Raw genomic sequence first — 25,526 nt, 5'->3', positions numbered from 1 at the left:
AGGCATGACAGTGGACCATTGGAAACTGTCCCCATTTAAAGCTGCTTATTGAATTTAGATTTATTTTTCATGGTTCCCATTGTTCATGAGTGTTGGCTTCAGATTTTATATATAATTCTAAGCTCAAAAAACTTCAACTTTTTATTAGTCCACAAATGTCATTATCTGCCCACTTGATGCACATAATAGTCAGAGGCATAAGTAGTCTTCAGAAAAGTGTAGAACTACTGTCGTATGTCAAATTTTCTATTTTATTTTCAAATTTTCCTTGCTTGGACCATAGTTTCTTTAGGATTCTGGGTCTTTAACCTGTCATAATTTCTATAGTTGAGATTTGTAGGGAAAAAATGTGTGTATATGTATGTATATTCATGGCTTATGTAAAACCTATTTCTGAATATATTTAGAATATATACATAGCCACATGTACACATGATTACAGAACTATATATGTGTGCCTAGTCTGTGGAACCTGGTTAATTCACACTTCACCAATCCTCAAATACATTAAGTTCCCTTAAAAAATGACAAGAACTATGGTATGCTAGTGGTCTCAACCCACTTCTCTAGCATCAAGATTTCCTAGCAGGGTGCTGGAGTGAAGTCTCCTATTAGGCAGACTTCATTAATGTTACCAAATATACTCCAGCACATTTACTAGTCTACTATGAAGTATTATCATAAATAATTAAAATTAAACTGCACTTGTCAAAATAAATGAACAAAGTACAGTTAGTGATGTCTTTGCCTTGATTTGATCGCCTTGGGTTTGCTTATTCTCTAATTTGCAAGGGAAAAAAGAAAGAAAAGGCTGGGGAGGGAAAGAGAGAGTGTGGTAGAGAGTAAAGAGACCCAGTAATCTGCAATTGGGTTTCCAGTCATTAGTGTGACTTAGTGAGGTTGGAATGCATTCTCTAATGTCAGCTCATAATGAATATAGAGGTGTGGATGCTGAAAGAGGGATTTCTTTGTTTACCGAGAAATGACCATGGAGAAAGAGAGAGTATTGCCTTTAGGGGATTAAGGCTTGGGATTTTTTTAAATGGAAGATTGTACTCCTTTTCTGAAGTTATCTTAGCTAATTTATTCAATTCATACAAGCCCTCCTTCACATCCACATAGGATTAGCCAGGACTCTATGATGTGATGTGATGTGTGTGACTTTCACATAACCATTCCCACATGTGCCCTGGAAAATTATGCCCACCCAGCAATAAAGGATGCTCACATTCTTGTTTCAGTAGGCTAGTAAAAATATGATAATAAATTATTAGATGGTAGATTTTTGTATTTATTTATAAGGTTGTATTTTGATACTCCAATAGAGCCATGTCTGAATGTATGTGTCTGCCTAGGTCAAGGGTATTTATGTATATATGGTGTGGTGGGGCTTGTGTTTAAATATTTTCCCCTCCAATGGGTACAGAAGTCAGTTTAGTAATTAGATGGGGAAAAGGGCCTCAGTCTGTCTGGGCTACAGCCAAGAAAGATCTGTTCTCACCCTGAGTTCTGTTAATGAGCTAGGGACAGGTAAGCATCACACATTCCAACTTTCCTGCCTTCAGCAACATCAAGGAAACAGTGATGAGCTATTAATGGAAGGTGATGGTCCCTGTGCTAATTAGTGCTCCCTTTCAGCTTTTACCTGCATATGCACAAGGCTGGCTGGCTTTTCTAAATCCAGTCCTTTGTTTTCTTTAACTAGGATCATTTTAGGAGAATGAATGAAACTATTTACCCCATTTCTAAGTGCGGAGGTGGGGGTGGGGAGAATGCTGGTGTTTTTTGTTGGTAGTGGTTTTTTGTTTGTTTTTTTAACATGCCAAGTCCCTTTTCTCATTCAATATCACTTCACTTGGGCCAGGAAATAGTGGGAGAGGTGGGATGATTTGGAGGAGTGAGCCCCAAATAGCTTTCTTTGTCCTTCCCTATCATCCTGTTTAGGTTAGATTAGTTAAATTTTCACAAGCTCTCACACCTTATATTTTTTTAAAAAATGTTTTTAAGAGCTACTTTGTAGGGAAGAGGCAAAGAAGAGGCTAACAGCTTTGGACAGTGAATAAAAAACAATTCCAGGCCCATGATTCTCTACTTTTTTAAAAACTTTTTTCAGGGGAGTCAATTGCTCTTCTGGACACCTAATATCTTCCCCGGTTCCCTCTTGGAAATTCCTACCCTGATTTTTTTTACCTGATTTACAAGCAGCATTTGGGGGCTCTTGATAAATTTTACATGAAGCTTCTGCCTCCCCAGTGTCCAGATGCAGTCTAGAAAATATCCATTTAGCAACCATCAGTTAGACTTGAAGTTAAAGAATTGGTATTCTTTAAGAATTATTTTTTAAAAGAATTTGTATTTTTTTCTTCCACCTTGTACTTAAGGGATATAATCTAAAATAGATCAAGCTAAAGTATTTTTTATTCTTTGAAATAACATTTCACATCCACAAATTTTCACTTCCTCTTCACCTTTACCTCTTTGGATCTTTAGCTTCTTTCAAGGCTCATCTCAGGCACCATCTCCAAGAAGCCTTTCCTGGTTGCCTTAGTCATTTGAGTTCTGTCTTTTCTCCAATTACTTAGTATTTAATTATCTGTGTAAGTGTTGTATCTCTCTGGTAGAAGGAAATCTCCCTGAGGGCAGGGACCGTTTTTCCTTTTGTCTCTGCATATAGTAGGCATGTAATACACTTTTAACCGTTTAGACTGTTTACAAGCTTCATAGGAAAATGGGAAGGATGAGCATTTCCTTACGGTGAACATGATCGGTATAGACAGCCTTGGGAAGGTGGGGGTAACGGGGAAGGGTAATTTCCTATACAAGAATTGTTTTAGGTTTCTAATTCTGTTGGGTAAAAAAGAGTCAGAGGGAAGAAAACTCCAAACTCCTCCCATTCACTTCTGCTTGAATTATTATGATAACCCTGAATTACCCACTTACTTGTGCTATGTGGAGTTGGATTTTAAAAATAAAAAGATTAATCTCCACATTGGAACTCCACTGGATCTGTCTTCTCCTCTTCTCAAGGCCTTGGATTCCTCAGGCAGCTTGCTCTAGGGCACCCAGTGGGTGAAAATGAGACTCACCCGACCTAGAGGATGTTGAAAAAACACAGCAAATTTTAGTGCTGACCTAGCATTTTCTCTGGCAGAGTGACTATCTTCTCTGCTTCTGGGAAGTCTCCTGCTTCCTGGGCTTTTAAGCCCAGATCTCTGGTTAGAGATTTGACCTGTCCTCTGATGTTCTGCCCCGTCACTGACTCCAATGGATGGACCTCTGGATTGTAGTTCCTGTTCCCCCGTGGAGATTCTGATGTGGGTATGCCTTTTTCTATTGGATACTTTTAAAAACGATTTTTAAAAAAAAATCGTTTGAGAGTCCATTCTAAGCTAGGAGAGGCAGGCGCATTTATAGAAGCTCAGTGAGGAAGGACAAGACTAGAGCAGGAATGCTTCGAGATTCTGAGGTTCTTCCCAACCTCCCGACTTGACTGTTATAAACGTTCCTAAACCCCAGATTGGAGACTTGCTGGGCTCCAGTTCCAGAACCCAATAGGCTCTGTGCCCTTACCAAACCATGTGGAATCTAGTGGATGAAAACCAACCTTCTTGATGCCTGTGGTTGTGACTTTCCCAGCCATGGAAACCAACCTGAGATAGCAATCATAACGGCACTGGAGTCAACCTTTTGGTGAGCTCTAGAATGGAAGATTTGAGCCCTAGGAGATGTTATGCTGAAGTATGCTTTTATTAATCTTGCTGGGAATTCCCCTTAAAATGTCTCCGGCTTTCCTCCTGGATTGGGAAGAAAGAAGCCAGAGCTGAGGTGTAAAAAGTGTCAGGACCACTTTCTCGGCTCTGCAAAATCGACTCTGGTTTCAGTGGCTTCTTCCGCTGGTCTGAGCTGTCTTAGGAGAGAACTCATTTGCCTTTGCTTCTCTATCCATGGTGGCTTATCCTTCATTTCTCTGGATCGCAGAAATTGTAGGCATGAAGATCCATATATATGGATATATATGGATTCATCTGCTTTTACAGATGAAGAAACTGAGGCTTGTCCAAGATCGAAGAGGTAAGGAGTGGCAGAGCAAGGATTCAAAACCACTCCTTTAACTTCAAACTCTCCCTCTTTCCATTACACCAGGACAAAGAAGGAACTGAGTTTCTTAGGCAGAAGAACTTTAGGGCGATGTGTGTTACGGACCATATTATACGTGTGTACGGATGTGTCTGTGCGTAGATACTTGAGGTTTGTGTGTTTGGGGGTTGGGGTGGGCGAGGGGTGTGCCTTATTTCTCCAACATATTTTGCAACTATTTCCCACGAAGGGCCCCGGGATCATTATTAACTGTGTTCCCGCCTGCCGAGCGTCCCTTCATTCAGATAAATTCCCCTTCTCTCCAATCAGACATAGCTGAGAAGGTGCGGAACAGAACATGGCTTGTACTCAGAGAAGATGGACCCGGGAGAGAGGTGAGTTGCTGGCCCTAGGACTAGGTGTCAGCTCTCATTGTCTGTCTGTCTTTCAGTGCTCAGATTCAAGACAGGGTGGTCTGACAGATGTAGGATTGGGTGAGACCTCTCTTGAACTGGCTTCCAAACCTTTTCCCGGAGCCCACGGGCAGGGATGTCCCAGAGAGTTTTGTCTTCGGAACATAGATCACCAACACCCTTACACGTGTGTTGGGCGGTTGAAGGTGTATTCCCCTTTCCCTCAATTTTTCTGGTTTTTAGTAGAGCTTCCACTTTCCCATTCTTTCCCTCTCCCTTTGCCTCCCTCAAGTAGGGACTTCATTTCCAAAGGAATTCGGGCTGGACTAGGCAAGTAAGACAGGTGAGACCAGCCTAAGCATATTTAAGGAGAAAGTGAATGTGTTCTCACATGCACTCCTTACACAGCCCCTGCCCCTTTATCCTATCCTGTACCCAATACCTTCTCCCTTGTGCTAAAAGCACCCCATCTCTTCTTTTCTTAGCTGCAGAGATGAACACTTAGCTCAGAATGTTAAACCATTCTTTCTGAAATGTGATGCTTATTTAACAGTTAGGAAAATCTAAACTATAAAACCACATAGCTTTGGCTAGATAGTTTTTGCAAGCTTCATAACATTGTACAGATTCCAAAGACTTTAAAGTCTTTCCTTCCTTTGGTCATAAATGACCCTAAAAAAAAAAGTGACCCTCCAATTTTAGGGGTCTGAAATAGATTCCTGGGCCAATTTCATAAATGTCATGTGCTTTGGTCTAATTCTGACAGTCTCTATTTTCTCACCTAGATATGATTACTCTCATTCATAAGCAATTAACATTGTTAATATTTTAGGCTAGGGGAAGGAAAAAACCACTTTTGAAATGAAATTTTTCTTACCCATCTGGCTCTTTGTGGTTAGGCCCAGGCCTAATGTTTTAGTAATTATGCCTTCTAGCAGTACCTATTGCTTGACCCCCAAATAATTTCTGTGGATCCTCAAATATCGGCCATCTGGCTGGAAAGAAATCCCTTGTACCTAGGGTTATAGGTATCAAGATGGATGGTTAGGGTTTGACAAGGGAAAGAGAGGACTTAAAACACTACAGAGAAAGGAGTAGGAGTCAAGGAACAATGTTTTGTAGCTCTCAGTGCCGAACACAGTGTCTTTACACACGGTGGGCATTCAATAAATGTTTACAGAGAGGCAGCAGCAAGAAATTTACCTCTCCTTGTGCTTCCAGCCCCCTTCGGGGAGAAAACCTCCCAGGTTAGAGGCCACAGAAGAAAGAATGGTGGAGGGAAAAAGTCCTGTCTCCTTGTCACCCAGAAAATACCCAAGAGGAGGAGAAAGGAGGAAGACCTCCGAGGGTTCTGCTGCCCTGCCCTACCCACCACACCGTAATGCCACAGCGCGGCAGCTCCCAGGCTGCTCGGTGCCAGGAGGCCATTTTGATGGAAGCAAAGAGCCTTCTGCAAGATAAGATGGCTGCATGGGCACGAGGTAGGTTGCAGCGTGCTAGGTCTCTGACGAGCCACCTCCTTCACGCCCCCTCTCCGCCGACCCTCCCCTCATTGCCCACGGAAGCGGAACAATGAAATCGAGCTGGCACAGCCCAGTTTTGTCTCTGCCACCTCTCCCTCCTCAGGCATCCTCTCTCCCCACCCCCATACCCCCGTCCTCCCAACACCAGATATTAATTGAATTAACACAGACCTTGCTAATTTTCCTTGCGCGCCTGCGTGGTCCCCTGCCTCCTGTTCCAAACCCAGCCAAATGGCTGGGGGGAAGGGTTTGTGTGTCACATTGACGCCGGTAGGGACCTTCAAGATTCGAGACCTTCAATCCAATCCCAATCTTCACCCCTCACTCTACAAATTAGGAAACTCAGGTGAAGAGAGAGGGGGCCAAGTGATCTTCCCAAAGTAATGTAGTCAATTTAGTGGCAGAACCAGGATGAAAAGACAATTCCTCAGACTCTCGCTGGGTCCGAGTTAGCTTTCCACTCTACCACGCTGCCCTTTGAACTGAATCCTGGCAGTGGTCCTAATTACACGTGCACTTCTTCCCTCGCAGGTTTGTTTTGGGAAAAGCGCTCTGTAAACGTTAAAGAACTTTATGAATGTGAATTTCTTCTCTTTACCTAACATGCTTTAGTCCTATCTTTCCCGCCTCAGGGGAGCTGGCACACAGACCAGGGAGGGTGATCTTGTCAACCGAAGATGAAATTGAGCTATTCTCTTCCATGGCCTCTATTCCTCAGCATCTATTCTCGCCCTTTTGGAAAGAAAGACTAGAGACCCAGGAAACACTCTAAAGCTCATTTTTGCGCTTTGTCGGTTGGGTTTTTGTTTTTGCCAGAATCGTTTATTAATCATTCCTCCCTAGATAGATTTGGGTTTCCCATCACCTACTCCTTCAGAAAAAAAGGGAAGGGAAGAGAAAAAGTAAAGTAAACTTTCTTGAATGTAAATTTTGATATGGGTAGAGGTCCCCTGAAAGAAGCTTAAGTTTATTGGGTGCGAAGTCCCTCCCACCCCCAACCCAGGTGGGTCCCCAAATGTTGTTGCTTCGATATAGTCAAAGCGCACGGAGCACAGTTATATCTAGGGTTAAAACAATTGACCCCTTTGTTTCGTAGACAATTGGGACCTAAAAAGTTTCTTTTCTTTCGGAGTAATAGAATCTTGTATCCCCCTCTTCCTGGGGTAGTTGGCGTAGGGGCGAGGGGGGGAAGATCTCGCCTTTTTCTAGTCCAGGAAACCCGAGTCCCAAGATTAAACTTTCCGTCTTCCTCCAACAAGGAGCAGCGGCTGTATTCTGAGCTTGGGTGGAGGATGGAGTGGGGACTGGGAAGGACTGGAGAGATCCGGAGACAGACGCCTTGTCTCCTACTAACCTCCAGACTAGGGTGTTTGTATATACGTGGGGTGAAGGGGAGAAGACGGGGGCCGGGAAGGGGGAGGGGAGATGTGAGCAGGGTGGGATGGGACAGAGAAGGATTTGGGTGGAGAGGATCAAAGCAACCGATAAGATCAAGGTGCCCAAACCCGGGCGATGAAGTCCCTTCAGCCATCCCTTCCTAAGTGCCCGATGGTGCTTCCTTCCACTATGAAACATGTGGCTAGTCTTCCTGCTCTGGCGGTCTGGGTCTGAAGCCCCCCAGTCCCTCGGGCTCTTGAGGGGTCTTCTACCCACGCTGCCCGTCACCAACCCGCCAGCGGCGCCCATTGTGTCTGGAGCCAAGAGGCCTGAGCAGATGGCGAGCCGTTGTGTAAGATCTCAGTCTAAGGGCTGCTCCAGCAAAGAGCGTCGTGACGCGGTCCAGGGCCAGACTAACCATCTCCTTAGCTCCCTCATCGACCTTTGAAAGTGTGGTTTACACAGGTTCTGAACTGTCCAAAAAAAATTAATCCCCCACCCACGCCCTTACATTTAACGCAATTTAGGTATGAGTAACATGGTAGTTTGATTTCCTGAATTATCCATCTTATTGTTCTAGCTTCCCTTAAAATTTGGCCCAGAGACCTGTGGCTAATGAAAAATTTCAGGCTGGAACTTTTTCCTTTGGCCGGATAAGGAAACTCCCTCTACCAATACTGGTCAGAGCCTTCACTGAAATTTATAATCTTAGAGAACTGCCTAGAACTCCTAAAAGGTAAATCTTAGTTCAAATTCTGCCTCTGACATTTGAATCTTATACTACATCTATATAGCCATTTATATAAGTGCACACAAACCCTCTACAAATGTATATCTATATGATGTACATGTTTTAATATGATGTCATGTGCACGCATATATGTACATACGTGTATGTGTTTGCACAAATGCATGTATATGTGTATACATACATCCTTTCTCAGAAAATCTGAGAACTGGAAAGTCCCTTAGAGATTATGTAGTCCAGCTTCCTCATTTTACAACTGAAAAAACTGAAGCCCAGAAAGATGAAATTCCCTACGGGAACCACAGTTATGGGCACAGTTTTTACTAGAACTTAGGTCTTCCAATTCCTATGTTTTTTCTACTACACGATGATATCTCTCTTAACTGTGAAGAACATCTATGACATTCAAAGGTTAATGCTAAAATTTGTCATTATGCCAGAAAAGGGTTCATTTACAAGTGTTCTTGCCAAGCCCAAGTCCCATAGAGTCTCTCACTTTGACATAGGAATCCACTCCTTGTATAACTGAAAGACTGCTGCATCTAAAGTTGAGCAATTGAGTTCAATTCCCAGCTTCACCGCTTACTACCTTGGGAAAATCACCTCGATTTTCTGGATCTGTTTCCTCATCTGAAAAAAAGAAAAGAGGGTGGTATTGGACTAGATAACCCTTGAGATCCTTTACAGCTGCAAGTCTTTGATCCTATGACTCTAAGGCAGTTGGAGTATTGTCTGAATATTGTTTTCCTGATTGTGGAATAACTAACAAAGGAAACCCTATTGAATCTCTTTGCTGAGCACTCCTACTTGCGGCAAAGGTGTTTCTGGAGACTGACTTCAGGACCTTGGACAACATTGGAAAGCTAAGCCAAACAGCAGAGCATTAATTAACAACTATATAGAGATAGGAGTCCTGGCAAGATGACCAGACCACCAAGGAAGGGAGGGCCGAGCTGTAAAACCAAAGGAGCTTTCCTGTAGAATTCACAAGGTGCAGCCAAACAGAGCTTGTGACATCCAAAAAAGAAGCTTGAGGAGCAGGGTTATCCACAGCTAGCAAGATGGGATGAGCTGGGGTGAGATAGAGACCAGGACAGGGTCTGAACTCTTTGGGTTCTCTTTTCCTTCTGTCTTCAGGTCCAGGGGGCAAGCCTCCTGCTGGAGTAGAGAGCATGGGGCTTAGTGGACACTGATTTGAAAACCTAGATAGAAAATGGATGAAAGGTGCCATCTTAGAAATTCATTTTGTATACCAGCTTGCACATGGGAAAATTGGTTTCCTTAAGGATAGCAAAACAAGTGGGTCATTCTTTTCACCCCCTCCTCCCCAAATGCCATTTTTCTTTTCTTTTTTTTCTTTTGTGGCTAAGAGAGGAAGGTTTATCTTTCAGGCCATCTCTGCTAGAGCTTCTCTACCTCCTCTCCTCCATCCAGCTTTGGGTCTTTTGGACTGGGAGATCAACCCAAGAATTATGAAGGGGAATTTAATTTGCTAGTATTTCATGCCTGACCAGTGGCTTCTGTGCTTTTGTCACAAAGACTCCTTCATTCTCATAGTAGAAATCCTCTGTTCACTGCTTAGTTAGGGAATCTCTGGGGTATATTCAAAGACAACCTAGGAAGAAAGAGGAGATACCTGTATACAGGTTATTTGATAGAAGGCTAAGAATCTGGACTTTTTGAAAGCACCAAATTATCTATAAGAAAGAGGTGATGGAAAATTGAAGAAGTAGGACTAGAGGCTCTGGAGAATGTCCCCAGTTAATATCCAGGAAACAGTCTCTAATCACTGAGAATGCAGGGACTATGTCTTATTTAAATGTTTTCTCTACACTTACAATGCTTAGTAGAGTGTTGTGCACCTAGTATGTTTTAAAATGGTGACTTGACTTGAGCATGGTATAGTGGAAGGCACATGGGCTCTGGGCTCAGTTTCTTCACTTATAAAATGAGGAAGTTTGACTAGATGAACCCTAAGACCCTTTCCAGTTCTTAGAACCATGATCCTGGGATCATCTAAAGGAGAATCATAGAAGGTATTGATTGGTTAACTACATTCCTCGGATTATCACCTGAGGGATTTGCTTCTTATAATATTAACCACATTTTGCCAACTGCTCTCATTCAAACTACAGAGCAAGAAACATCCATCCATGGCTTCCTGTATCTGAGTTCCCCCTACTTCTCTTTGTTGGATCTATCACATTGTTTGACCTGGTGGGGAATGGATCATTTCTCTCTTCTGATGACCATGTAACGAATTACTTTCAAACTACATTAGGTGAATTAATAAGGAATATCTTTCCTGGCACATTCATCAGTTGATAAAATTGACCACTTCTTTGGGGCTCTTTGGGTAGATCGCTTGAGTTTCCTTTCCTGTGAGGCCGATTTCCCAATACATCAGCTTTAATGCATGTCACCTTCACAGAATGCGGCTCTGGTTGGAATGAATAGTCCCTTTGGTCAAAAGACCATGTCTTTTGAAGCCTTAGCATGGTTCTAGTAAGTGCTTAAGGAATTCTTTGATGTTAATGATCTGATCACCTGAGAATTTGTTTTGAAATGCACCCATCTTCAGGATTGGGAGTAGACCAGCCTGCTACTTAAAAGTTAGTGGCTATCCTCTTTTGCAGGACAGAAAGCCACCTAGCTGCCCCCATTAGCTTTTTTTTTAAAGACCAAAGTCACCTAGTGAGAGTTGACCTCATTTCATTTTGTTAGAGTAATATATGTAAATAGAGCTGCATCCTCTCTTCATGCAATGGATATGTTCCTGAAAAGTAGCATGTAAATCAAATGTAGTAAATTAAATCATAATTTAAATGCACTACTTAAAGGAAAGCCACCACAATTCCATTTTATAAAACAAATATTCATATTGTCATATTAATAACCAGCCCTTAATTTCTCTATTTAACAGAATCTGGTTTTTGCATGTTGGGTTTTCTTAAATCGGACTAATCTTTACAATCTTTCATTTTAGGCTATGCTTATTTCAGGGCCCTATCTTTTTTTTTTCCAGCTACTTTGCAGCCAGCCATAAGGCCTAGCTCAGAGAACTATCTCAGGGCTTTGTACCTTGCCCCAAACGAAAGAATCTATTCCTCACTTAGCTTCTCTTTTCCACTGAGGGATTCAGCCTGGCTACCTCTTCAACTGTGATATCTCTACACTAGTTCATCAATACTTACATGTCTCCTTCTCCAACTTGATATGTCACTATTCCAACTCATTGTTCCTTCGACTTCAGAGTCCTAGACATCCCTTGATGGTGACTGGGAACAGCTCTTCTTTTACTGGGATTTTTAGATCAGAAAATATCTTTTGTTCCAGAAAGCTAATGAAAGCCTGATACATGTGGGATTAATAATTCAGAAGAGATGAGGACCTTAACATCTATCATACTCTGAATTCTAAGGGTAAATTGAAGGTAGGCATCAAATTATCCAATAGGCAACTCCACAGAATAGTTCTCACCATTTTATTGCAAAATAACTGAAGCAGAAGGCCACTGGTAACTTATCCAAAAACTCTGAGACTTATTGTCATGAAATTATTTTAGCTGCTTCACTTTATAGTGCCTCTCAAGGAAGAGAAATGATATTCAGAGACCAACTGAATAGAGAAAACTGGAAGAGAAAAAAATAAGGGGAAAGAAAATCCAATCTGTTGTCAAGGCCTGTGGATTTCACCTTTGCTACCACCCCTTCTCTCCTCTGACACAGCCACCACTCTAGTGCAGGCCCTCATCACCTCATGTGGGACTATGGCAGTAGTCTGTTGGTGGGTCTGTCTGCCTCAAGTATATGCCCACTCCAATCCATCCTCATTTCAGCCACTAAAATGACTTTCCTAAGGCAAAGGTCTGGCTATATCACACACTGATCCCCCCTTCTCATTAAACTCCTGTGGCTTCCTATCATTTCCAGAATCAAATATAAGATCTGGTTGGCTTTCAAAGCCCATCATAACCTGCCCTTCCCCTACCTTCCTAGGCCTCTTATACCTTACACTTCTCCATATACTCCACAATCCAGTGACACTGACCTCTTTGCTGTTCCTGGAACAAGACACTCTATCTCCCAGCTGACTGTACCCTATGTCTGGAATGCTCTCCCTCCTTGTACCTGCCTCCTGGCTTCTCTCATTTCCTTTAAGCCCCATTGAAAATCCCACATTTCATAGGAAGTCTCTCACAATCCTTCTTCATTCTAGTGCTTTCTCTCTGTTGATTATTTCTAGTGTATGGCATATGTAGCTTGTTTGCACATAGCTTTCTGCATGTTATCTCTCCCATTATTCTTCAGGCTCCTTGAGGACAAGACTTGTATTTTGCCTCTTTTTGTATCCCCAACACTTAGCATAGTGCCTGGCACATAGAAGGCACTTAATAATGTTGATTGATTGATTGAAAGGATATGCTTAGCTGAGTATAGGGAGTGGGTAAGAATATCAAAGGCTAAATATTTACTTCAAAGGCTAGTAGCGAGGCATTCCTGTCTTCTCTTGGCAGAGAGGTGGTGGACTACAGGTGCAAAAAGAAACATATCTTATCATGATGAATGTGTTAGTTTCTTTTAATTTATTATGCATCTTTGTTACAAAGGAGGAATCTATTGAGAAGGTATATTACTGTGATTTTTTTAAATGGCAGAAATATTTAAATATATGTGTGTATGTATGTATTTATACACACACATATATATTTATTTATTTAAACTAGGACATTTAGGACCCTGACCTTGCTTAGCTCACAGACCATGATGCTTTCTTTGTTAATGCAACAACTCTTGACTAGTTCCTTAGTAATTATGATAGTGTGTTGGCATGGAGACTCCAGAATAAGTAGAATATAAACATGGATGAAGGCATTGTTCTCTCCTGCCTTCTAAAGCATAGATGAGCTTGTGTGGCTATTTCCTCCTAAGATACACAAGGGTAGAATCCACAGGAATAGGTACCATGGTACAGGCATTAATAATGCCTGCAAAAGCTAGACAGTCCAGCCAGGAATTTCTCCTGAGTAAATATAGGCCTGTGTCAGATGCTGAGGACTTCTAGCCTCTCCTACCTCACTGTCACTCTTTTCCTTTGTTTCTTCTACTCTTGCTGTGGCAAGTATCACCATTTTCATTCTTTCTGGTAACCTTTCCAAATGATTTATATGGTCATACCTCTGGGTATGGTTTACTGTAAAAAAAACCCACCTGTTTCACAAATCAAGTGTGTTGGCTTTGAAAAGAAGGGCCAGAAGCTCAGGTGCAACTCTGGAATATGGTTAGGGACATTTCTTCCTGGTGACCCATAGCCCTGCTTTACCTCTGTCACTCTGAGAAGCCATTGCTAATGCTATAAATGTATATAATAAGTAATAAGTCTAAGACCAAGCAAATTCATTGACCTTGTGAGTAAAATGGGAATTTAGCTTTCATAGCTTTGGGATGAACTGGGGTTCCAGTCTTCTGGGGTTGGTATTTTTCTATACACAGCATAGCTAAATGTGGGATAGAGGAAGGCTAACCCCTCACATTTTGATTCTAAAGGAGTCTCTAGAAGCAGTGTCTGGATGAAGCAGTTCAGCAATAGCTTAGTATGATGCTCATGGCCATAGCTGTGATGAATTAGATGGACAGGAGGAGGGACATATAGGAGGAGAAAAGCCCCAGATAATTTACTAATCATTTGCTTTGATAGGATAATCTAACAGGAAACAGATTAAATAGGCTTGTCATATCCAAGTTGTTCTATAATGTTGGGATAAGCCCCTTAATTTGCTTCACTTTGCTGTTAGAGAATACAGATTTTCTTAATAATATAATAATCACCATTGTCATTCAATTATTATTTCTCAAAGTATTTGTCACTGGGTGTCTTGGTGCTTGGCTTCCTTGGACTTTGGGGATTTTCTTTCAAATTTCCCCATATGAGTTTGATGTGGGAAATTCCATTCTATCTAAATGAGCATCTCTCTACTCACCCAAGGATATCTAATGTTGGGGATAAATCTGTAGCTTCTGAAAGGAAGAGATTCCTTATTCCTCAGGCAATGTTGATATTCCCAGACAGGTGAATATATAGTGGCCCAAAGCAATGATAACAATGAACCTCTCATCTCTGAAGGCCCCAGGCTTGTTTCTGAGGCTGAGACCACATTTCTACCAATTGGGTTTGTTCCCATCAGAAATTTTTACATCTTTTGTTTCTTCTTCCTTCTTCTCCAGCCCCCCAACCTCAGGTACCAGGATTTCTGTATTCATGTAAAGCTTTTGAGATGTACCTTGGCTCAAAGCCAGTTTCTTCTTGGAGAGTCTTTTTGCTCTGGCTTCCATCCAAAGATTCTTTGGTGAGGAATCAGGGCTTATCATGTCCTGAGGTGTCATATTTGCTTTCCTTAGACATGGGAATCCAGCTCTTCATCCAAGGAGACCTGGCCCCTAGTTCTAGCTCTGCTGCTAACTAGCACATCATGTCTCTGGGCCTCAGTTTCTTTATCTGTCAAAAGAGGGGTTGGACTAAATAATCTCACAAATTCCTTGTCCATCTAATACTCCAAATTATAGTCTATGAAGAGTAACCTTCCTTCTTATATTTCATGGAAGGAAGGAGTGTTCAGTAGTAAAAATGACTCTCTCTTGGGGACAAGATAGAATGAAAAAAATTTGGTCTAAGTCTCTTGATAAGAACAGGAAGCTTGAGGATGTAGCCTTGCAATTGGACCCAGACCTTATTCTCTGTGGTTATAAAATTCAAGAGTTCCTGGGTTACTGTTCTATCATTCCCATCCAATATAACAAACATTTCTAAGAACCTACTATGTGCCTACTAGGGGCAACCGGGTGGTGTAGTGGAAGCCTGGAGTCAGAAAGACCTAACTTCAAATCTGGCCTCAGACTCTTACTAACTGTGTGACCCCCGGGCAAGTCATTTAACCCTGTTTTACTCAGTTTTCTCATCTGTAAAATGAGCTGGAGAAGGAAATGGCAAACCACTCCAGTATCTTTTCCAAGAAAACCCCATATGTGTAAAGCCCTGTATTGGGGGGCAGCTAGGTGGCGCAGTGGATAGAGCACCAGCCCTGGAGTCAGGAGTACCTGGGCTGAAATCCGGCCTCAGACACTGAACACTTACTAGCTGTGTGACCCTGGGCAAGTCACTTAACCCCAATTGCCTCACTAAAAAAAATTTAATAGAAAACTCATGAATAAAAGTTAATTTAAAAAAAATCCCTGTGTTGGGTGCTAGGGATACAAAGATGAAATGAAGAATGGTCCCTGCCCTCAAGAAACTTATCACTTCTGCAATGTTAATTGAATGTGTATCTATAAGAGCTAGAACACTTTGGTGAAATGTATATGTATTATGTATGTGTGCACACATGCATGCAAACATAAATAAATATATATGTCAATGTGAGGCTCTAGGTGAGCATACAATTTTTCTCTGACTCTGCCCTGTCTTGAGAGGATGTTTAGCAATGTGGGAACTGACAGGAACTTTTTTTAGCTTGTGCTTATTTGTATCCTGAGGTATTATTGCCATGAGAATAGCAGTAACACTGGAGGAATCTGACCCCTTGTATGATAACTGCTTACCTTTATATCATCTCTTACATACAATTTAATTCTTCTGATGACCCTATGAGATAGATAATGCAAATAATCTACCACCATTTTATAGATGAAGAAACTAAAGTTCGGGGAATTTAAGTGACCTGATAAGGGCTTCACAACTAATAAATGGTAGAATCTGGACTTGAACCCAGGTCTTGTGACTCATCTTTAGGGTTCTTTGCCCTTTTATTCTTCATTCATTCAGCCATGTCTGACTCTTTGTGACCCCATGAACCCTTCTATCCTCCACCATCTCCCCAAGTCTGTCCAAGATCATCTTTTTTTTTTTTTTGCAGGGCAATGAAGGTTAAGTGACTTGCCCAGGGTCACACAGCTAGTAAGTGTCAAGTGTCTGAGGCTGGCTTTGAACTCAGGGCCAGTGCTTTATTCACTGTGCCACCTAGCTGCCCCCCCCCCCAAGATCATGTTAATACTGTCCTTGGGGTTTTCTTGGCAAAGATACTGGAGTGGTTTGCCCTTTCCTTCTCTAGTGATCAGAACTCTCTATTACTACCTGTCTGCTCTGGGTAATCCTGCACGGCATAGATCACAGTTTCATTGAACCATGCAAGCCTCTCCCCGCCACCCCATGCCAAGGCAGTCATTCAGGGTTGGATTCTTTGTACTACATCACACTAAATCATAAGTAAGTCTATTCCTTTCCCTATTTCACTGTCCACAATGTTCCCTTTTAATCCCACCAACATTTTTAGCATTTTTAGTTAGCATAGAACACTTTAATTATACTGTTTGTTTTGTCCTTAGGCAGCTAGAAAAATGGGAAATATGATATTTGCCTTCTGACTGGATCCACTTGGTGCTTTGGTGTTACTAATTCAATTAGTTGCAGAGACGGTTTAGGTTTGGGGGTGGTGAGGAAGAAATATAGTTCCACTATAGGTCCAGGAAAGCTAGCAAAGCATAGGCCTGCCTGAACTGCACTTGAATGGTTTATAGATCACCAGAGTAAAGTTATGATGTTTTCCCTTTCCCCAGGAATGCGATACCTCATAGGTACCCATAGCTGCCCTTCTCTGAAGCCTTTCGACTGGTTACAGAATTCCTGCACAAGGGCTCTACTCTAAAGGGGAATCAAGAAGAAAATCTCAGGATAGAATCTTGGGTGAGTGTTGACCAAAGGATACCATGTGCCCAGAAGTTTGAGCTTTAGCTCTGGCTGGGGTCAGGATGGCAGGGGGAGCTTTGTAGTAGGGGATCTTGAGATAAGAGAAAGAAAGAGACAGAGACAAAGAGAGAGAGAAGGGGGAGGAGAGAGGAGAAAAGGAGATAGGGGAAGTGTTGGGTCAGCAGTAATGTTCACACCTCAGCTTCCGTCAATCTCCTTCTATCTCATTGCCCTCTCTCCTTCCTTCTCTCAGTCTTCTCTTTGTCTAAGAAGCCAGTGATATCTAACACTTTATGAGAACACTTTCCACATCATGTATGGAGTTAAACTAGAAGGCCCAAGGAAATATGCTCTTATCAGCTCTCTGACCATTCGATACATACTGTATTTATTGAACATCTACTATGTACTGGATAGGTGTTATACATAATAGATACAAAAGAAGTTTGACATGAAGTTTATTTAGTTGGGGAGGCAAGATGAACATATTTATACATAATAGAGCATAACGTGGCATTGTACAGAATTAGGCATATACTTGGGTTGTACACAAGGATAAAAAAAAGGTAAGAAGGGAGAGATTAATGTGACTTGGAGTAGTTGGGGAAGGATTCACAGAGGAAAAGCCTTTAAAACTGGGCCTTCTTTAAAAATGGATTTGCTAAGATAGGCAGAGAGAAGGGGGAAAGGCCTGAGCAAACACTAGGCAATGGGAATTAGTATGTAAACTAGCTTGCTGAAGTAGAGGGTATGTTCAGGGAAGTATGGAAAATAAGGTTGGGCAGGTAGAGTTGGGTCAGATAATGAAGGACCTTTAAAAACAAGTAGAATTAAACTATATAGTTTTTAAAAAAGGAATCATTTTATGTTCTTAAGCAGGGGACTGATGTGAAGCAAGATTAAGTCTGATAGAGAAGTAATAGATGATTGTAAGGGAGAAAAAGAGAGGAAGAAAGGAAGGAAGGAAGGAGACAGAGAGGGAGAGAAAGGAGAGAGAGAAGAGGAGAAAGTAGCATCAAAATTACCTCTCCATGATGCCTAGAACAGTCCACAAACAAGATGAGCATATAGTTTCTTTTTCTTTTGTACTCCCACAAATCCCAAGTATTATAAATGCCTCCATATAAATCTATACTGTATGAGTTTTTTCTCCTTGTCTACTTTATTTATGGTGGATTATTTTCATTCAGTATATGTAATGATGAGTTTCTATGAGTTTTCTATATCCCTATTTGAATGAGGACTATAAATTTGGGAACAGTTAGGCCTCTAAGATACAGTGGCATCTATAATAAACTATGACCACAAAATAAAAGTGGTTGGTATCCCTCAGTGATCTCATGCCTTACCCAGTTCCCTTGGTCGGGGCTTACCTTTAGTTATTAATTTAGACATCCTATGCCTAATTTAGAGTTCTCAGTTCAAACTTTGCCTGAAGTATATAGTTGGTTTCCATGTTGTCTAACCACCTCTCCCAAATAAATTAAAAGCCAAAATAAAAACTTATTTTACAGTTCAGTATTCTATGAAGTTTAATCAGTTTAATAAATTGCATATTATGAGTGTCTTTGCAGAGGATTACTCTTCCCCTTTTGAAGTAAATTAAAAAGTATTTGGCTTAAAATGCCTTAAAGTTCAGGTTCAATTTAGGGACTAATGTCATACTACTAAAGAATCTTAAATTCAACAGGTTAGTGAAGGAGGTACTGATGTGGGCTTGCTTAGGATACATGGAGAGAGAGAGAGAGAGAGAGAGAGAGAGAAAGAGAGAGAGAGAGAGAGAGAGAGAGAGAGAGAGAAATTCACACATTAGTCCATTCTGAAAATAGCCTATCACCTATATATAAATCAGTAGATAATGTATTGATTTAAAAAATAAAAATGTGAAGTTTAAAATATTAATCAGATGCTTTGGGGGTATATAGTCCAAACCTGTAAATAGCCTTTCTCCCATGTACCCAACACGGGGTAAAAGCTATGTCCTGAAATTAAGGACACAGACTTTTATAAGCTTCTTCCTACATCTCATAGGATGTCTTATTAAGATTTTTTTAAAAAGGTAGACTGCCGTATTTCTTTTTACTTCTTAGCAAGGAGATTCTAGTTTCTTCTCTCCCCTCTCCCTAAGGTGTTAAGAGCTCTTTAAGGATAAGAAAGCATTTATCCTTAAAAAATAGTCCTGTGAGGTGTAGAGGATAGATAAGCTCATTCTCATTTCACAGGTGGACCTTGTAAAGCATAGAGAGAAGGAATGGGGGTTGAATAGTTTGCACAGGGTCCCACAGCAAGTCAAGAACAGAAATCTCTGAGTATCCTGACAGTGGATGTTGCTCGAGCAGGTTGTTGAGTCTTTCTGGTCGTGTCTAATTCTTCAAGACACCATTTGGGGTTTTTTTGCAAGGATACTGGAGTGGTTTGCCATTCACTTCTCTCATTTTACAGATGAGGAAACTGAGGCAAGCAAGATGAAGTGACTTTCCCAGGGGGTGGGGGGTGTCACGCAGCTAGTTAGAGTCTGAGGTCACATTTGAACCCAGGAAGATGAATCTTTCTAACTTCGGGCCTAGATCTCTCTGGAAGAAAGCAATAGGTTTCAGTGAGTATTAAGTGGCCCAGCAATAGTTGATTCCAAAGGTAGGTACTGGAAGTTAGTTTTTGTCTTCAGACAAGTGGGAATCAAGAAGTAGCATAACTAGGGAAGGAATTCTCTGGAATTTCTTTTCATACTTTGATGACCTTTCTTCCCTGGAGAAACTCCAGTGGGACATTTACTAGGGTGGTTTTCTCAAAGCAATCTGTGAGTTCTGTATTTTCTAATATGTGTGCCATAACCAGTGCCCTATATAATAGACGTATGTCCTTGATATCTTATCTTGAAGTTGAGTTCTGACTTTAGCAAGCTTCCTATTACTTCCCAGGAGAGGTTCTGGTTAACATTTTTTTTTGGTAGGCTGATCAAGGGTATTGTTTGTTGGTTTTGTTTTTCTTTTTTTCATTTCTTAGCAAGGCTGCTGCAGTTCTTATATTTTCTGACATTTTTTCTCCTCTTTAGTGATTATCAGCTTTCTTTTCTAGACAGTTTGACTCCTTCTATTGAATCTTATTGATGTTGTTTACTGAGTTTGTGTTATATACACAGCCTTGCTTTGAGTATAAATATGGTAATTAATTGACAACATACATCAATTATAAGAAATGTATGAAAATATCACTTTTAGGCTTAAAAATGAACACACAGATATCAGACTGTGTCTTCCCCTCCACCCAAGGCTCTGTTATAATTTTCTTGTTCTGTTCTACTCTGTTATTTTCATCCCTTTCCTCTTCTAGGGCCCCTTGAAGTCTGAAGGATGGTAAGAGAAAAGGAGACTCAGGTCCACTGAGTCAAAAGGCAGACTGACCCTAGGCCTGGCCCAGAAGGTGAGTTGTCAAACATTAAGTGAAAAGTCACTTCTGATTGTATTCTGACCTCTCTATGTTTACTGTATTTATATGGTTTTTAATGCTTCAGGGTAAAATTTGGTTTCTGATTAATACCAGAGGCTTTATAATTTATACATATGTATAAGTATTTATAGAATACATGTAAACTGTATGTATGTATGTATATATATACACCCACATATCTGTATATGTAAATTTCCCCATGGTGCATATACATGAATGTGCATGTAACACATGTCTGAAAATAAAATATACATTTATATATGATTTCCACTACAGCATTCTACTATTACCCAGCTTCCTAACAATTTCTGTTCCTCTGGATATTAGAAGGTTAGCCCCTTCTTATTTAAAGGGCCCTTTTGATTTTAATCCTTTATGTTCTTTATTTAAACTTTTTTCATCATATGATCTCCTTCATCCCATCAGAATTTCCAGGCTTGTCTATTTCTATTTCTCCTAGGGGAGAGAAGGTGGTTTATACTGGAGCATACAGTAAATTACTCTGATAGTTAAAACCCACCCCAACACATTAAGCTCTATTGTCCTTTATTGGGAGAGACTTGTGGATTCAGCCCTGAGGGAAAACACACTTCACCTCTAAATTACAGTTTCCCTGAACTAGGATGACCCCTTTAAAACATTCAAAGCATGATAGAATTAAGGCTATTTTAAAAGAGAAATTTTTAAAAGCACACCCCCACCCCACGTCCCCCTTTTCATGTACAATAACTTCCAAATAACTCAGACTTGTCACTCTGTCGTAGCCTGAATCTAGATGGGAGCCTTTTCAGTCACAGAAGGCATTTATTTCTGTACGTCTGTCTGCTTTTTTATTTTGTTTCGGTTTTAGCTAGATCTGAGAGAAGGTTACCCATGGAAATTGTATTGTAGCCTTTAACCTTTCAACTATCAGGTCGTGGGCAAGCCTGGATGTGATTTGGGCTGAATGAATATACAGTCCTGCATTCATCACACCATTGTCAGTGTGTGTGTGTCTGGTTCGGCCTCTATGTGTATGTGTTTCTTTTTGTGTCTGCGTGTCAGTGTCAGTCTCTGTGTGTGTCTGTTTATGTCTGCTTGTCTAGGCGCTTGTAGCCCAGAAAAGGAGATGGGGGAGGGACTTTTAAAGGCCCAGATTTCCCTCTCTGTGCTCTCGGGAGATTTATAATTTTTGTACTCTTCTTTGTCTGGGCAACGTGCGACTCTCTGGCCAGGTGTGGTCTGACTAGAGCCTGGGCGAAACCCATCTGCTGTGAGCTCGCAGATTCGACTCGTCCGTGGGGAACTGGGTCCCTTCGCTCTCAGTCTCTTCTCTAATTTATTAGCTGGGAAGGAGGAGAAAATGAAACGATGCCCGAAGACAATGGCAGGGATTGTGCTCGCCTCACGGTGGCTGCGGAGTGAGTCACGACCGCACGCACCTCATCCTAGCAGCCAGTCTCCTCCTCCTCCTCCTCCTCCTCCTCCTTCTCGTTCTCCTGGTTGCAGATTACACATCAAAGCAGGAGTTTAAAAGGAAGAACCACCCAACCTTAGTGGTGTTTGTTGGGATTTGGGAGGCGGGGACTGGCTAAGATTGGGTTAAGTCAGTGGTGTGTGTGTGTGTGTGTGTGTGTGTGTGTGTGTGTGTGTGTGTGTGTGTGTTCTGCCTCCCGGCCTGCTGAACGGTTCCCCATCCCACTGCCCGAACCTGCAGCCTTCCCATGCCTCATATCTACCCATCCAGAAACCCCTTTCGTCCCAGTCCCTAGCCGTCCCTCCCTCCACCTCCCACTCCCTGAACCTGAAGCCTTCCCTTGCCTCATACCTATCCATCCAAACACCCCTTTCGCTCCAGTCCTTGGCCTCCTCCCTACTTGAGCCTTTCATTCCCCAACCCCCAACCAAGTGGGGGAGGGGAGAGGGAGCCCAAGGCAGCTGCAGGGATCGTGTTAGTAAACACTTTCCTGGGTTCCCATTTTCATTCTCCTTCGTTCCCCTTCCCCCTCTTACCCACCCCGACCGGGTCCCCCCTCCCTCCCCTCCTAGCCCCTTTTCTGTAGGCGGCACAATGAGGCCATTGTCCGGGGTGTGATTTGAATAAGGGATCGGCGGGCATGTTCCCAGCATTGTCGGAGGGGCTGGGAAAAAAACCGAGCCCAGGCAGGAGGACCAGACCAGACAGAGACAGATGCCTAAATTAGCAACAAAGCCTTTTGAATGTCCCCTCTAGACAAGGGGTTGCCTTGTTTGCGTGTGTGTTTGAGGGTGTGTAGCTGGACGGCTGCTCGCATGTCTCCCCATGTTAATTAGTTTTGCATGCATGTCTGATAAGGTGCCAGTGTATATGTTTGTCTTTCCTCTGGTGAGGGCTGCTTCAATAGTGGTGGGAGGGCGAAGGAGGGAGGAGGCGGTCAGGCAGTCCCTGAGAATGGAGCCTAGCCTGGAGAGGGGGATGGGGATTGGAGGGCCGAGAGAGCCAGTTTCTGTTTGGGGGCGGGGGGGGGGGGGGAAGGGGCGGGTAGGGTTGGGACTAGGGGGGGGGGAAATGGGAACGTTCGGGTAAAGAGAATCTAAGTTCGGAAATTCAATGTGATTTCTCAGAGAATTGACACTAAATGGGGAGGCTTGGATAATTTGCTAATTTCCTAAATATTCTTCCCCTCCTTTTTCTTTCTTTCTGTCCCCTATCCCTCCATTCCCTTTCTCCCATTACTTATTGCCCTTTTCCGTCTGTACAGGTATCTTTTGTACTTCTCCCTCTTTCTTTTCACTGTCCCTTCCTCTATTTCTCCCCTTCTCCCCCTCCCCTGCCACTGCAACATTAGGAATTGATTGCTGTTTGGCCAGGGGAATGCTGGTCTGTCCATCTGTCCAAGTCCCCTTTTCTCAAGGCCACTAGGTCCTTCTTTCCCCGCCTAAGTGCTTGTCCTTTCGCCCCGAGGGGAGAAGGGAGCCTTGACCTCAGTTCTCCTTTCAGTCCCGGTTGGCTAGTGGGCTATAGTGACTTCCCGGATAAAGGATCACATCCATGAGCCATGCGGAATTCCCTGCTTCGGGGAAGGGACACTTTGCAGCAGAGGGTCGTGTTTGGGCGCCCTCTCTGGTCTTTAATGACAATGAGGCAAATACATTTGTGAAACTTGGCTGTGATTTGCGGTCTCGCCCGGATTTTCGAAGCTTCAGGCTTCTTGGAACTCTGGCTAGACCTGGGACAGTGGCGGTCTCCTGCGGCTGGAGGTGGGTCCCAAGTCAGGAGCCTAGCAATACTGTTGTTTCGAAGCAGCTGACTTTGGCACGCTTTGAGCCCCAATTTCTCTATCCATGGTGAAATAAATAGATTTTTAGAGTTGGAGGGGAAGTCATTTGGTTAAAAAAAAAAGAATAGAAATGAGTTTTTGAGGGAGAACTATGTAGATATTTTTAGTTGAAATCAGAGTGAGGGTGGGCCAGAGAAGTGGCGACAGGGAAGTCATATCCCTTGGATTTCAGGATCTGGCCCAGATCCTATTTCCCATGAACACCTATCTGGTTCCCCTTGTAGTAGCTGTGTGACCTCGGGTTGAGATTCCTCATCTATATAATGGAGATGATAATACTTGCACATGATTTCTGACAGTGTCTAATGTATGTAAAGCGCTTAATGAAACGCTGTATAAATAAATTGCTGTTACTCAGTTTTCCTCAAAACAGACTCAGAAGGATTAAACCTTCAGAGATGGGTGAGGGGAGTTGTGGTATGGGTCAAATCTGAAGTTTTGGGACCCAAGGCTCCAGCAACAAGGAAAATGTCTCTCAAGGAAGCATCGGGAGACTAGGTGGGAGAACGCTAGTGTTTTCTGGCAGCCCTCTGCAGGTTGCCCTAGCTGCCCCTCCATGGCCTTTTATGTTCTTGCCTTCTCACTCCAACCCCATCCATCATCAACACACGCACACCCACAGCTGCTGGAGGGTTGGCTCACTTAGCCTCAAGGAGACCAGGATCTATAGGAAAGCTCTGAGTTGGGAATTGGGTTTGGGGGGTGGGGGGGGTGGGGGAGGCTAGACAGAAATGTGGCCCTGTTGGAACCGCAACGTCAAGAGTGGGGAGGAGGGGCAGCTAGGTGGCGCAGTGGATAAAGCACCAGCCCTGGATTCAGGAGTACCTGAGTTCAAATCTGGCCTCAGACACTTGGCACTTACTAGCTGTGTGACCCTGGGCAAGTCACTTAACCCCCATTGCCCTGCAAAAAAAAAAAAGAGTGGGGAGGGAAGAAAGAAGGAAGGTGATCCAGGAGAAGATTGTTGAGAGACCCAGATTTTACAGGTGACTGGGACGGTGGCCCAGAGGACTGAAAGGGCTTTAGATGGGCTTGGCTGTTTGAGAATGTGGAAAGGTAATGTAAGTAGACCCAAGAGGATTACAGATGTGTGGGGCGAAGCTCTATGAGGGGCTTCCCTCCAGGCCGGCAGTACAGACTGGGTGCTGTTCCTTGGATTCAAAGTCACAGGGGCAAAATAGGCTGTAGTTGCTACGCGAAGGGAACCCACCAGTCCAGTGTTTATTTGTCCTGAAAAGGAGAGAATCGGTTAATTCCTACCAGAAATGTTATTTGTAGGTCCGATTTAGCCCAGCCAAGCCTCCCTCTGGGATCTTTTTGTTCCTTCGTTTTGCCATTTTGTCTTTGGACATCCCCAAGTATCAGATAGAGAGAGCCCTCCCCTCGCATCTCCTCCACCACCTCGGTAAACGTGTTAACATACCCCGCCGAAGTCTAGATTTTTCTCTGGATTCCCTTTCCTTCCCAACCTTCTCCTTCATTTCCCATCGCTCTCGGCTCCTTTCTCTCAAACTCCGGGCTCTCCGTTCCGCCGACACCACCCCACCCCATGCCGTGCGTCACGGCGTCAGGCCGCTTTCGGGAACACCAGCGAGGGAACCCAAGTCTCTTAATGTCTTAGTGCAGGGTTTGGGGCTAGAGCCAGGGCCTCCAGAGAGAGGCAGCCGGGCTCCAAAGAGTCACGGGGAAACCGCCGGGAAGCTGCCTGAGCCGCAAGAGTTAAACACTGGAGGCCTATTTTAATCCAGGCCTAGGAAACCCAGCGCGGCTCTCCTGCTAGTTTATCTCCCTGCCCCGGCTTTCACCTGTCTGCAGGCTTGTCTCTTCACCACTCTCTTGCTTTACCTCCATACCATCCTCTACCCCTCCCTCTGCTCCCCAACTCTGTGATCTTCAATTGCTT

The 25,526-nt window shown here is 42.9% G+C and overlaps 1 long non-coding RNA gene across 6 annotated transcripts in view; it reads left to right on the top strand.

Moving 5' to 3' along the window:
* Positions 1–25,526, top strand: part of LOC122741144 — a 58,184-nt gene that overhangs the window by 18,444 nt on the left and 14,214 nt on the right. For 4 of the 6 annotated variants that reach the window (XR_006354823.1, XR_006354820.1, XR_006354821.1 and 1 more), the window contains 4 exons: positions 4,408–4,472; positions 5,712–5,971; positions 16,748–16,874; positions 20,208–20,297. This is a non-coding gene — a long non-coding RNA (uncharacterized LOC122741144). Of the gene's footprint in view, positions 1–3,333; positions 4,249–4,407; positions 4,473–5,711; positions 5,972–16,747; positions 16,875–20,207; positions 20,298–25,526 lie in introns of those variants that run through there. The other 2 variants (XR_006354825.1, XR_006354824.1) reach the window with 2 other exon arrangements.

This window comes from Dromiciops gliroides, chromosome 2, assembly GCF_019393635.1.
Source record: "Dromiciops gliroides isolate mDroGli1 chromosome 2, mDroGli1.pri, whole genome shotgun sequence".
Lineage (NCBI taxonomy): Eukaryota > Metazoa > Chordata > Mammalia > Microbiotheria > Microbiotheriidae > Dromiciops > Dromiciops gliroides.
Note: the sequence above shows the minus strand (reverse complement) of the source record. Positions and strands in the feature narration are given on the sequence as shown.